The sequence below is a fragment of the Phaseolus vulgaris genome, chromosome 1 (genome assembly GCF_051622355.1).
Source record: "Phaseolus vulgaris cultivar YP4 chromosome 1, ASM5162235v1, whole genome shotgun sequence".
Classification (NCBI taxonomy): domain Eukaryota; kingdom Viridiplantae; phylum Streptophyta; class Magnoliopsida; order Fabales; family Fabaceae; genus Phaseolus; species Phaseolus vulgaris.
In genome coordinates, this window is record NC_143498.1 from 37,311,710 (window position 1) to 37,323,885 (window position 12,176).

General features: G+C 36.9%; 1 long non-coding RNA gene across 2 annotated transcripts; it reads left to right on the forward strand.

Moving 5' to 3' along the window:
* Nucleotides 1–233: 233 nt before the first annotated feature.
* Nucleotides 234–7,759, forward strand: LOC137813953 (uncharacterized). 2 transcript variants are annotated; one of them, XR_016520790.1, is made up of 4 exons: nt 234–370; nt 923–1,242; nt 1,357–1,697; nt 6,550–7,759. It is a non-coding gene; the product is annotated as an uncharacterized LOC137813953 (long non-coding RNA). The 2 variants fall into 2 exon arrangements; XR_011081560.2 differs by lacking the exon at nt 6,550–7,759 and having other exon boundaries at nt 1,357–2,275.
* Nucleotides 7,760–12,176: the final 4,417 nt, after the last annotated feature.

The following is a 12,176-nucleotide window of genomic DNA, read 5'->3' on the forward strand; positions in this document are numbered from 1 at the left end:
TATATGCAATTTACACATGTCCCTTCCACTTTTTGTTCTGACAAAGCTCGGTTTCCCAGGCTATCACATATAAATGACCTGTCACACGTGTCTCATGATCCTTGGCTCATTTGAGCGGCCGTTTTCGCTTCCTCAAGGAGAGAGAAATTCCCTTAACGAGACGCTCGTCCAATCAGGAGCATTGGTTATGATCATTGCTTTGCACGTGTTGGACATCTGAAGAATTTTAGGTTTTTAGCTTCGACTAACATTTCAAATCACCTTTTACCTTCTCGCTTCCCTTTTCACACTTCTTCTTCTTCTATAAGTTTCTAGCTGCCATCTTATTTCCTTCCATGCCGTGAATTCCCTTCTATCCACCGTATTCTAGGTACGTTTCCACCATTTTTTTCCCTTTATGCACTCTATTCAACGGTTATTTACTATTCCGTTGAGGTATATGTGCTTTCTTTCATTCTGTTGCATCTAATTAATTTTGTAGGCTTCCCTTCGTAGCTTTCATTCATCTTACCTTGTTTGTGTTATCTGTTAGTGTGTTTTTTTTGTTTAAATCATGGATTACTCCTCTACTTACCCTTGGGCAAAGAAGGATTTGGTCATGGAAACCTTTGTATATACTTTTCGTGAGAAAAATAGAAATCTTCGTGTGTTGTGTAATTTAAGTAAAACCGATGAAATCCTGGTCAGGGTAGTCCACTGTGAACTCGATGAACTGGTTTCTAAAGATGAGTCTTGTGACTCTTCCTCGGTATATTCTGCTTTTTTTACGACACAAAGTTTACAAAATGGCCTCTTTGGCTCCCTTTAACCATGTTTGAAATGAAAATTTTAACCGAGTTAAATTTTTCTCCGACCAAACTGTATGCTCTTAGTTCGGAATATCTCCGACTTTGAACATTTTCTTTTATTTCTTTGAGTTCAGGAAATTCAACAACTAGTTGTGGTCTTGCCTCAATAGCTGCGGGGGGAGAAGTTTGTTCTCGCTCTTCCAATCTTCATACAAAAATTCAAAGGCTATTTTTTTTTTGAAAATTCGACCTTCTCCCAAACATTCAACCCTTATGACGAGTTCCCTTTTTATTGGTGTCACAAACCCCGTTTCCAAAGCACCTGCCAACTTCCCAACCTTGATCTGATGGAGCGAGGATTTTGTGAGTTCTTTTAGAGTCTTCCAAGCCATTTTCGATACCCCTACTATTCTGAAGCGCGAATACCGATTGGAAATGCTAACAACTTACATCGGTATAACATCTCCTTCGATCTTTTGTCATGTTTTTGCTTTAATTTGTTTGAGTGTGTTCTAACCAATTTTTTTTTATGTTTTTTGTAAAAAAAATGTTTTCCTCTTTGAGCAAGGCTGTGTTGGCGGATCGAGTACAAATAGTGCATGCTGCGAAGACCACTTTGGTGGCCAACTCGATCGCTCCCGGTGGAATTCACGTCTAGTCTGATCAAGGCGGATGTACCATATCGGGAGTGGGACTTAAGAGGAAAAGATCGAAAGCCCCAATCCCCTCTCAACACTCATGCTTGGATGTCCAGGGACCAAATGTGGAAGTCTTGGAGGTTGGCCCATAAAGTGCGGTGATTGCTCTAAAGGGAAAACAAGTTTTTGGGAGGCCACTTTCGACATCTCGAATGATAACAAGACACAATACTTGCTTGAAGAGGACGTAATTTGATTCAAGGATTCAAAGGTTGGCCTTTTCTGCATAAATGTTGAGAGCTTGCTTAGCCAAGCCACTCCTTTTATATTCATGGCGAATGTCAAAGCAAACAAAGATGCTCTTGGGAGGAGAGAAGGAACCAATAGTTAGTTGATCTTCAAAAATAGGTTGATTGACTTCAAGCAGAGGCTTTAGAAGTGGATCGCCTTCATGCCAATGTGCCAACCGTTTTATTCACCAACAAAACAGAAAAGTTCCAAATAACCAATGAAAATACGCAACAAGAAATTTCAACTAAAAAAAAATTTAAGGCTTGTCGCATTCCAAGTTCGCAAAATTTCACCACCATCTAAGGTCTCTAATCAATGCGCTCTGTTGCCAAGTGCTTTCGTAACTCGGTATGGTTCTGTCCATTTCGGCGATAACTTGTTCTCCATCTAACAAGGGTGAGCCTTTCGTAGTACTAGATCGGCCACCTTGAACTGCAAGGATGGATCTTTATTTTGTACCTTCTTTCAACTCTCCGTTTCAGCGCCTCAAAATTTATTTGAACACCTCAAAATTCACATCTAATAAATCCAAGTTCACTTGTCGCCTTTCATCTGATCCATTGGTGACAAAGTTCAACAATCTGTGTGATTTCTCCAATGCTTCTACTGAGATCATGGCATCGGTCCTAAAAACTAGGCTAAAAGGAGTTTTCGGTGTTGTGGATTGAGGGTTGGTGTGATGGGACCACAAAAATCCTCAAGATCTCATCGGGCCATCCTCCTTTTGCTTACTCAAGCCTTTTTATAATCCTCGCAGTAACACTCTAATGGCTGACTCGGTCTGATCGTTAGTTTTGGGGTGCTCGAAAGATGTGAAGACCTGTTTGATTCCTAATTCAACATAATCCCATCTATCATTGTGTATTTGCTTGCATTTTTTTATGAGCTTGTCTTCTTCCCGATCTGGTGGGATAAGTGTGTCTGCCAGATATCAGATGTAGGGGGTGTTGATCAAGAGTGATCATGTGCTTTGAAGAATCCAAATCCAAGGTGTTTGATGAAAGGTTGGTGTCGCTGCTGTGTTTGGGTGGGATCTGGGTATAATAACATGTGATCCACTCCTTTGTTGAATCTAAAACTCATGTGATTTAAAACCTTTTTTAAATCAAGTGTTTTTCCAACTAAGTGAAAAACAACCTATTGTTTTGTCGAATCAACCGGTTGTTTTGCTCTTAGGAGTTTTGAAAAAGGTTGAAAACTGTTTTGGTTTGGTTGAAATAACTGTCAAGCCAAAACAATCGGTTGTTACGTGGTTTCAACCGATTGTTTCTTTGAAAATCCTAACAGAATTCAGTTTTGAATGGTGAATCTATTTTAAATATTTTCTAACTAAATACACTCCTTCATTAATTGCTTTGATAAATCTTTGGAAAATATAATTTGTTTATGTTTTCAAACATGTAAGAAACAGTTTTGAAATTCAATTTTGACATATTTGATTCTAAGATTTCAAGATTCACATCAAGCTTTGGATTTCAAGTGAGAGTGGAATAGGATTGCAATTGTATTCAATTCAGATTGTACTGTGATCAGGTGTAATCCTTTCTAAAACTACTGTATTTTCGGTGTTTTGTTGCCAAGGAGTATTGTGTGTTCTTGAGGTGTTCAAGATCAAAACTCTTGGTGTGGTTTTGCCAAAGGTAGTGTGTTTCTTGAAGGGTTCAAGGTCACTACTTTGGTGGTTTGTATTTTGTAATCCGGTTTGATTGCTTAGTGGATTACCAGTGGTTTTCTGGGCATTGAATGTTGTTAGAATATATGGCCTTAAACAAGAGGGGGTGAATTGTTTAAAGGGGGTTTTCGAAAACTTCTTAAGCTAGAACAAAATCCTTTGTATGAAACTCAATCAGAAATTCAGTTAGCCAAGATATAAAGCACAAAACAGTAAAGCACCAGAAAAACAATCGGTTGTTTCTTCGAAACAATCGATTGTTTATACCAGCAAATCAATACAACTGAATTTAAATGAGTTTAAGGGAAAAAGAGAAACACAAACAATTTATATTGGTTCACTCTTAAACCAAGAGCTACATCCAGTCCCCAGAATTCACTGGGCAATCCACTAAGCAATCAAATACAGATTACACACAAAACCACCAAAGAAGTGACCTTGAACCCTTCAAGAAACACACTTCCTTTGGCATAACACACACCAAGAATGTTGATCTTGACAACCTCAAGAACACACAACACTCCTTGGCTTACAACACCAGAAAATACAAAGTATTCAGAATGAATTACACTTGTTTACAAAATAAACTGAAATCAATACAAATGTAATCCTATTTGACTCTCTCGTGAGAAAACCAAAGCTAAAAAGTGAATGTCCAAAACTTGAAAGCAATCTCTCACAACTGAAAAACTCAAATCTGTTTTTCTTGTTTGTTATAAAACATAAACAACTTTTTTATAGCTTTCAAAGATTGGTCAAAGCATTTAATACATGAGCGTATTCAGTTGAAAATCATTTAAAGCACACTCAACTAAAAAAACAGAATTTATGTTAGGATTTTCAAACAAACAATCGATTGAAAGCAAGAAACAATCGATTTTTTTGGTTTGACAACAAGTCAACCAACCAAAACAGTTTTCAACCTTTTCAAAAATACCTAAGAGTAAAACAATCGGTTGTTTCGACAAAACAACAGGTTGTTTTTCACTTAGTTTGAAAAACACTTTAATCTTAAAACATTTAAAAACACTTTATCTTTAGATTAAACAAAGAGTGAATTACACATATAAACTACCCAGATCCTATCCTAAACACAGCAGCAACTTCAGCTTTGCATCAAACACTTGGATTTGGATTCTTCAAAGCCTTTCATCACTCTTGATTCAGCAGGTGTAGCTCTTGGCTAAACAGTGAACCAGTATAAACTATTTGTGTGTTTCTCTCTTACCCTGAACTCATTTAAATTCTATTTTAAGCTTAACTGATATAAATAACCAATTGTTTCGAAGAAACAACCGATTTTTTTTTTCTGTGTATTGATGTTTAACTGCTTGAGTTCTTGGCTAACTTGATTCCTGTTATGGATTTATACAAAGAATTTCATTCAACCTGAAAAAGTTTTCAAAAACCCCTTTTAAACAATTCACCCCCTCTTGTTTAAGGCCATATATTCTAACACGTGGTCATCCAGGTGTCCGTGTTTCATATTTGCAAGATTTCTACGTTTTCTACCGACGAATCGAAATGTGTTGCCATTCTTTGCAGTTTCAAGGTTTCCTGTACGTTTATCTGTCTGGTTATAAGCAGTGATCTCTCTTCGCCAACAACTTATGTGCATCTAGTTCCTTGGTTAGCAGCACACTGACGATGACTGTTTCATACTTCGCTTGGTTATTGCTTACTTTAAAAGAAAATTTCAAAGATTCTTCAACTAGAACACCATTGGGTCCTATGAGTCTTTAGGGTAGGCGTTGTTAAGGTTTGAAATCTACACACATTCTTCATTTTCCGCTTTACTTTTTCACCATTACTACGTTCGCCAACCATTCGGGCTATTGGATTTCCCTTATATGGTCGGCCTTTAGGAGCTTGTGGGTCTCTTCTCTCACTGTTTGTTGCTCTTCCTCATTGATTTTATGTATCCTTTGCGCTACTGGTTTTGCGCTACTTGCGGCTGGTTGCTTAATGTTTTGGACACTCAATACTTGGGGTTTATTCACATCAAGGAAATTTACAAAGATGACCTTGATTTTTCTCTCATCTTTCAAGAGTGCTCAAAAGGTGGCCACAAAAACTTTTTCATACATGATGGTTTTCTCTTTGATAAAATCTCTTGTTAGGGAGGCACATGAGGGTGGGTTAATGGGACACTTTGGGTAGCAAAAGCCTTAGATACCTTGCATGAACATTTCTTTTGGCCCCATATGCGAATATTCGTACATAACTTATGTGATAAGTGCATAGCATGTAGGAAGGCTAAGTCTAAGGTGCAACCCCATGGTTTATATACCCCTCTCCCCATCCCTGACATGCATTAAGTAGCCATCTTTATGGATTTCATTTTAGGTCTTCCCAAGAAATCTAAGGGTATGGATTCTATCTTTGTGGTAGTGGATCCTTTTTCCAAAATGACCCATTTTATTCCATGCCACAAAGTAGATGATGCTTGTTATATTGCAAATCTCTTCCTTAAGGAAGTTGTTAGATTGCATGAGATTCTTAGCAGTATAGTATCTATTAGAGACTCTAAGTTCTTAAGTCACTTCTAGAAGACATTATGGGGGGCACTTGGCATCAAACTCTTGTTTTCTACTACTTTTCATCCCCAAACTAATGATCAGACAGAAGTGGTCAATAGAACTTTGGCCCAAATGTTGAGATGTCTTATTTCTGGGAACCCAAGGGTGTGGGAAAATGTACTTCCTCATATTGAAATTGTTTATAATCGAGTAGTTAACTCTACTACTTCTCACACCCCTTTTGAGATTGTGAATGGGTTCAATCCCCTCACATCCCTTGACCTACTTCCTATTCTAGTACCTGATGAGGTGTTGTGCAATGATGGTTTTGAAAAAACATATTTTATTAAAAACTTGCACCACCACATCAAGCGCCAAATTGAAAGGAAGGTAGGCAAGTATGCACAATTTTCCAATAAGGGGTGCAAGGCATTGATCTTTGAACACCAAGGACTGGGTTTAGCTTCACTTGAGGAAGGATCATTTTCCTACTGAGAGGAAATCCAAACTCCTACCACGTGGTGATGGTCCCTTCCAAGTCATCAATAGGATCAATGATAATTCTTATGAGTTAGATTTACTTGAAACGTATTTATGGAGTCATTATTTTAATGTTAGTGATTTAACTCCTTTCTCTGCAGGTGTTGCAAATTCGTGGACAAATTCTCTCCTACCCGGATAGCATGTTGAAGACTTGAGAGATAGAGCATTCACAGACAAAGCCTAACCCTCCAGAAGGATGATCAGGAGCATGACATAGGATTCAGGGCTAGGTCAGGACCCACCACTAGCAAGTGCTTCATGGCCCATCATTCCTTAAAGGATCACCAGAAGTAGACCCCAAGCCATAGGAGTTGAGCATCAGCTAGTCTCTTTGTTTTTAATTTCAGTAGAGTGTGGTTTTTTTAGCATAATAGGGGGTATTTATCATTTCAGCTTATGCTTAGGCCATTAGGATTATAATGTTGCCCTAGCTTGTAGAATCTAAACTAAGGGGCGATATTAACCTTGGTCAAACCCCTAGGTTGCCCCTCTCATATGCCTTTTATGCCCCTTCCCCATCTTGCCCACCAAGGCACCCATTCTTATAAAAAGGGTGCCTTGCATCATGTATTTTCACATATATTTTGAAAAGTAAAGAAACTTTGCATGAGTGATTAGTGAGCTTGTCTCATAAATTATTTTGAGTCTTATCTTGAGTGTGTGAGCATTTCAAGTGGCGACTCTTCCTCACTTATCTTGGAGTTCCCACCCTAGGTAGGATGGGAAAAGGGGAAAAAGGGGCAGCCTTAGGGTTTGACTAAGTCAAATTCGCACCCTAGGCTCATCCTTCTAGAAACTAGGTCAAAACTCCTTCCTAAAGGGCTAGGAACAAGCTAAAATGATACCTACACCCCCTATTATGCTAAAGCCACCTTATTCTAGCCTATCTTTGCTATTTGGACCCCTAAATTGAGAGCAAATTATTTACAACAAATTTTATTCTTTAAGAAGACCAGCAGGAAGAATATTTGGTGCTCTACTTTATGCCCATTTCCTCTGGTCAGGGCCATGAGCTCCTTGGTGGGGTCTTGAATTGTTTGCTGAGATGACTACTCATCATGTGTTTTGTCTTTTACTTCTTTGGTCATCTTCATAGCTACTTGGTTTGTATCACCATATATTGTGTTTTTCCTTTTGTCCTCTAGAAGTGAACCTTCACACTTAGTCAACCACTTGGTTAAGTTTGTGTCAAGTGGGGATCTTCTTTGGATCTCACACCATAATTGCCAAAATCCAAAAAATCATAAACAAATGTCACCATAAAATGTGCAATTCTAAAATCAACTCACATCATGTGGTATTCAGAGCATGGTTATTTTGTGCTTATTTTCTTTGAGTTGATTTCGACAATTTATTTTCTAACACATTTAAATTCTTGCTTTACCTTCAAGTAATTTAAATTTCGTCTTTACATTCTTGTCCTCTACAATTTCACAATTTTTATTCTTTAAGCACTTTAAATTCCGATTTTTAATTTTATTTTGTGTTAAATTTTTTTTCCTTACATCTTTTGCTTTAGTCCTTTGTTCTTAATCTTCTATGATTTTGTATACCTATGTTGATTTTAATTGTGAACAGTTAAAAACAAATTGGAAGTTGTGTGAGTAGTGGTTGATTTAATTCCACATAGAGTGTAAATGTTCATATGACTTGATCCAAACCTAACATCTTTTTGAAAAGTGAAAAGTGGAATGACAACAAAAAAATATGCATACAAAAAGGATATGGAACTTTTGAATCTATAAAGAAAAACAAAGATAAAAGAGTTTGAGAAGCATTCACATTTCAACTTTCACTTTGCAAATTTCTAAAGATGATCTAAGTGTATGACAAATTTTGTTCATAATTGTGGAGTTTAATCTCTCTTACTTTCTCAATTTTTAAGAAATTCCATATATTCATAATTAAAGTTTAAGTGAGTTTTCTTTGAGTCTTTTTCGTGCTTTTCTTTCTTGTCTTGTTAAAGTTTTGTCTTCATCTTATTTTCGTTTTTTTTAGCTTTCTTGTTTTTAAGCGTTTCTTGCTTGTCCTTAAAACTTTCTTAAGTTTTGTTGTGGCAATTTGGTGAGCATGTGTTGTTGAACCAAGTGTGTTCAAGCTTTCAAGAATCCAAACCCTTTTAAGGTTGATGAAAGACTGGTATGTGCTTGTTGTTGTTGAGCTGTCTTTAGATAGGACCTGGGGTAGATAAATTGTATATATCCACTCTTGATTGAATCCAAAGCATAAGCATTCTCAAACCTTTTTATTGAAAAGTGTTTTTCAAACTAAGTGAAAAACAACCTGTTGTTTTGTCGAAACAATCGATTGTTTAATAACTTAGATGTTTTCAGAAAGGTTGAAAATTGTTTTTGATGGTTGACTTGCTGTCAAACCAAAACAATCGATTGATTCGTGGAAACAACCGATTGATTCGTGGAAACAACCGATTGTTTGTTTTGGGACCATAACATAAAACTGTTTTGTGCTTTGACTGAGCATTGAATGATTTTCTAACTTTTTACGCTCCAGTTTTTAATGCTTTGACCAATCTTTAAATGCAATTAATAGTTTGTTAAGATTATGCAACAAACAACTTTGATTATATACAGAAAAACAAAATTTGAGTTTTTCACTGAATGAGATTTTCAAAAAGTTTAGAATTGCTTAGAGATTGCACTGATCAAAGAGTGTGAGATAGGATTTTCATCTTGTATTGATTTCAGATTTGTTTTGTAACAAGTGTAATCCTTTGTACTTTTGAAAGAAACTCTGTGTATGGCTGAGAAGTGTTGTGTGTTCTTGAGGGGATCAATATCAGCATTCTTAGTGGTGTTGTGCTGAACCAAAGGAAGTGTGTGTCTTGAGGGGATCAATGTCACTTCTTTGGTTGTGTTGTAAGTGATCTAGGGTTGATTGCTTAGTGGATTCCCAAGTGGTTTATGGGAAGACTGGATGTAGCTGTTGGTTAAGAGTGAACCAGTATAAACCTCTGTGTGCATTCTCTCTATCCTTTAACTCTTTAATTTCAGTTTTATATTTGTAAACTGGTATAACCAACCAATTGTTTCTGCGAAACAACCGATTGTTTTTCTGGTGTTGTGCTTTTTGCTTTGTGTTTTGGCAAACTGATTTCTTAATCAAGTGATTCTCGAAGTAAATTCATTCTTGGCTTAAAAGTTTGTGAAAACCCTCTTTAAATCATTCACCATCCCTCTAGTTTAAAGCCATACATTCTAACAATTGGCATCAAGAGCTTGGTTCTTGAAAGTTATCCAAGTTTGATCCGAATTTCTTTTTCTATGGCTGCAAAACTATCTTTTGAGGAAGGTGCTTCTATCTACAAACCACCTTTATTTTGTGGATTGAATTACAAGTATTGGGAGGCAAGAATGAAAATCTTTGTGGAATCTATTGATCAAGGAATTTGGGATTCAATCAAGAATGGTCCTTTCATTCCAAAGTTTAAAAAGAATGGTTCTTTAATTGCAAAACCTTGGTCCCAATGGACCAATGAAGAATGTAAAATGGGCAAGCTTGATTGTATTGCCCAAAACATAATAGCTTCTGCACTAGATACTAATGAGTTTTTCAGGATATCAAAATGCAAAACTGCTAAATAGATGTGGGACACACTCAAGGCTACTCATGGAAACATCAATGAATCAAAGGAAGCAAGGTCAAAAAGTCAAGCAAGAAGGAAAAGAAGGCAAAACAAGAAAAGCCTCAACCTCTGCTTCATGGCTAGAAAGGAAGATGACTCAAGTAGTGTAACTTCATCTAACTCCTCAAACTCGAAAATTATAGTCAATTGTTTCAAGCCTTTCAAGAAACACATGAAGAAGCCAACCGATTGGCCCTCTTGAACAATCGGTTAAAAAGAATGAATAGTTGTCTTGAAAACAGAGTCAAAACACTGGAAGAGGAATTGGAAAATTCAAAAACAGATTTTGAAAACCTTGAAATAGTTTACAAAAACTCCTCTTGTAAGTGTGATACTCTTGTTTGTGAAAATTGCGAAAATCTTGAAAAGAAGGTCCACTATCATGTTAAAACTGTGGATAAGCTTTCTAACGGTCAATCCAACTTTGAGAATGTCTTGGCATCTCAAAACTGTGTTTTTGGAAAAGCTGGATTGGGTTTAAACCCACAAAACAAGCAAGATAGATTTTCAAAGTCATTTTCGAAAATGCCAGAAAAACAACCGATTGGACCATCGAAACAACCGATTATTACATGCTTCTACTGCATGAAAAGAGGTCATTCTGTGAGGTTCTATAAAATCAGAAAATATGTTGTTCCTAGGGGCTTTACGAAGTGGATTCCTAAGTGCATTAAAGGTTCAATTGATGAATGTAAACCAAATGGACCCACATTCATAAGGGGACCAAATCTTTGTACTTGAAAATCTTCTTTGTAGGAAAACTTGGAGGAGAGCATGCAACAATGGTACTTGGACAATGGATGCTCCAAGCACATGACTGGGGACAAATCAAAGTTCCTGAGCATCTCCTTTAAGCAAGAAAGGCACGTTACCTATGGGGACAACAACAAGGGGAGGATTCTTGGGAGAGGATCCATAGGAGACAAAGATATCTTGGTCATCCATGATGTGCTCTATATAGAAGGTTTAAAACACAATCTGCTGAGCATAAGTCAACTGTGTGACAAAGGATATCAAGTTATGTTCAAAACAAACACATTAGAAATCTGTCTCCCCAACACCAAAGAGGTAATGTTGCTAGGTAAGAGAATCAATAATGTTTATCTTTTAGATATCTCTTCACCATGTTCAATTAGTTATCTTCTATCCAAGCCAGATGAGTCTTGGCTTTGGCATAAAAGAATTGCTCATATTCACATTAATCACTTTAACAAGTTAATTTCAAAGGATCTTGTGATAGGTCTACCAAAGCTCAAGTTTGAGAAGGATCATATATGTGAAGCTTGCCAAAAGGGAAAACAAGTGAAAAATTCTTTTAAAATAAAAAATGTTGTTTCTTCTTTAAAACCTCTTGAGCTACTTCACATGGATCTTTTTGGACCTTCAAGAACCTAGAGCCTTGATGGAAATTACTATGCTCTTGTTATTGTGGATGATTTTTCTAGGTTCACTTGGACTCTCTTCTTGGAATAGAAAAGTGATGCCTTTTCTGCATTCAAGAAGCTTGCAAGAAGGTTGCAAAAGAACAACAACATAGGCTCTATAAGAAGTGATCATGAAGGAGAATTTCAAAATGAAAAGTTCAGCAAGTTCTGTGAAAAGATGGGGATTCTGCATAATTTCTCTGCTCCAAGAACTCCACAACAGAATGGTGTGGTAGAAAGGAAGAACAGGTCCTTTGAAGAGCTAGCAAGAACAATGCTTAGTGAATCTTCTCTTCCTAAGTATTTTTGGGCTGATGCAGTTAGCACTTCTTGTTATGTGATGAATAGAGTGTTAATTAGGCCAATTCTGAAGAAGACTCCTTATGAACTCTTCAATGGAAGGAAGCCTAACATCAATCATCTCAGAGTTTTCGGTTGCAACTGTTTTGTTCTCAACAATGGAAAGGAAAGCTTAGGGAAGTTTGATGAAAAAGCTGATCTTGGCATCTTCATAGGCTATTCTCTCACAAGTCATGCATACAGAATCTACAACAAGAGGCTAATGACTGTAGAAGAGTTTGTTCATGTTGTCTTTGATGAGGTAGATCGCAAAAGCATCCAAATCCCGAAGATCAGTGCTGAAGAGGATGAGCAGAAC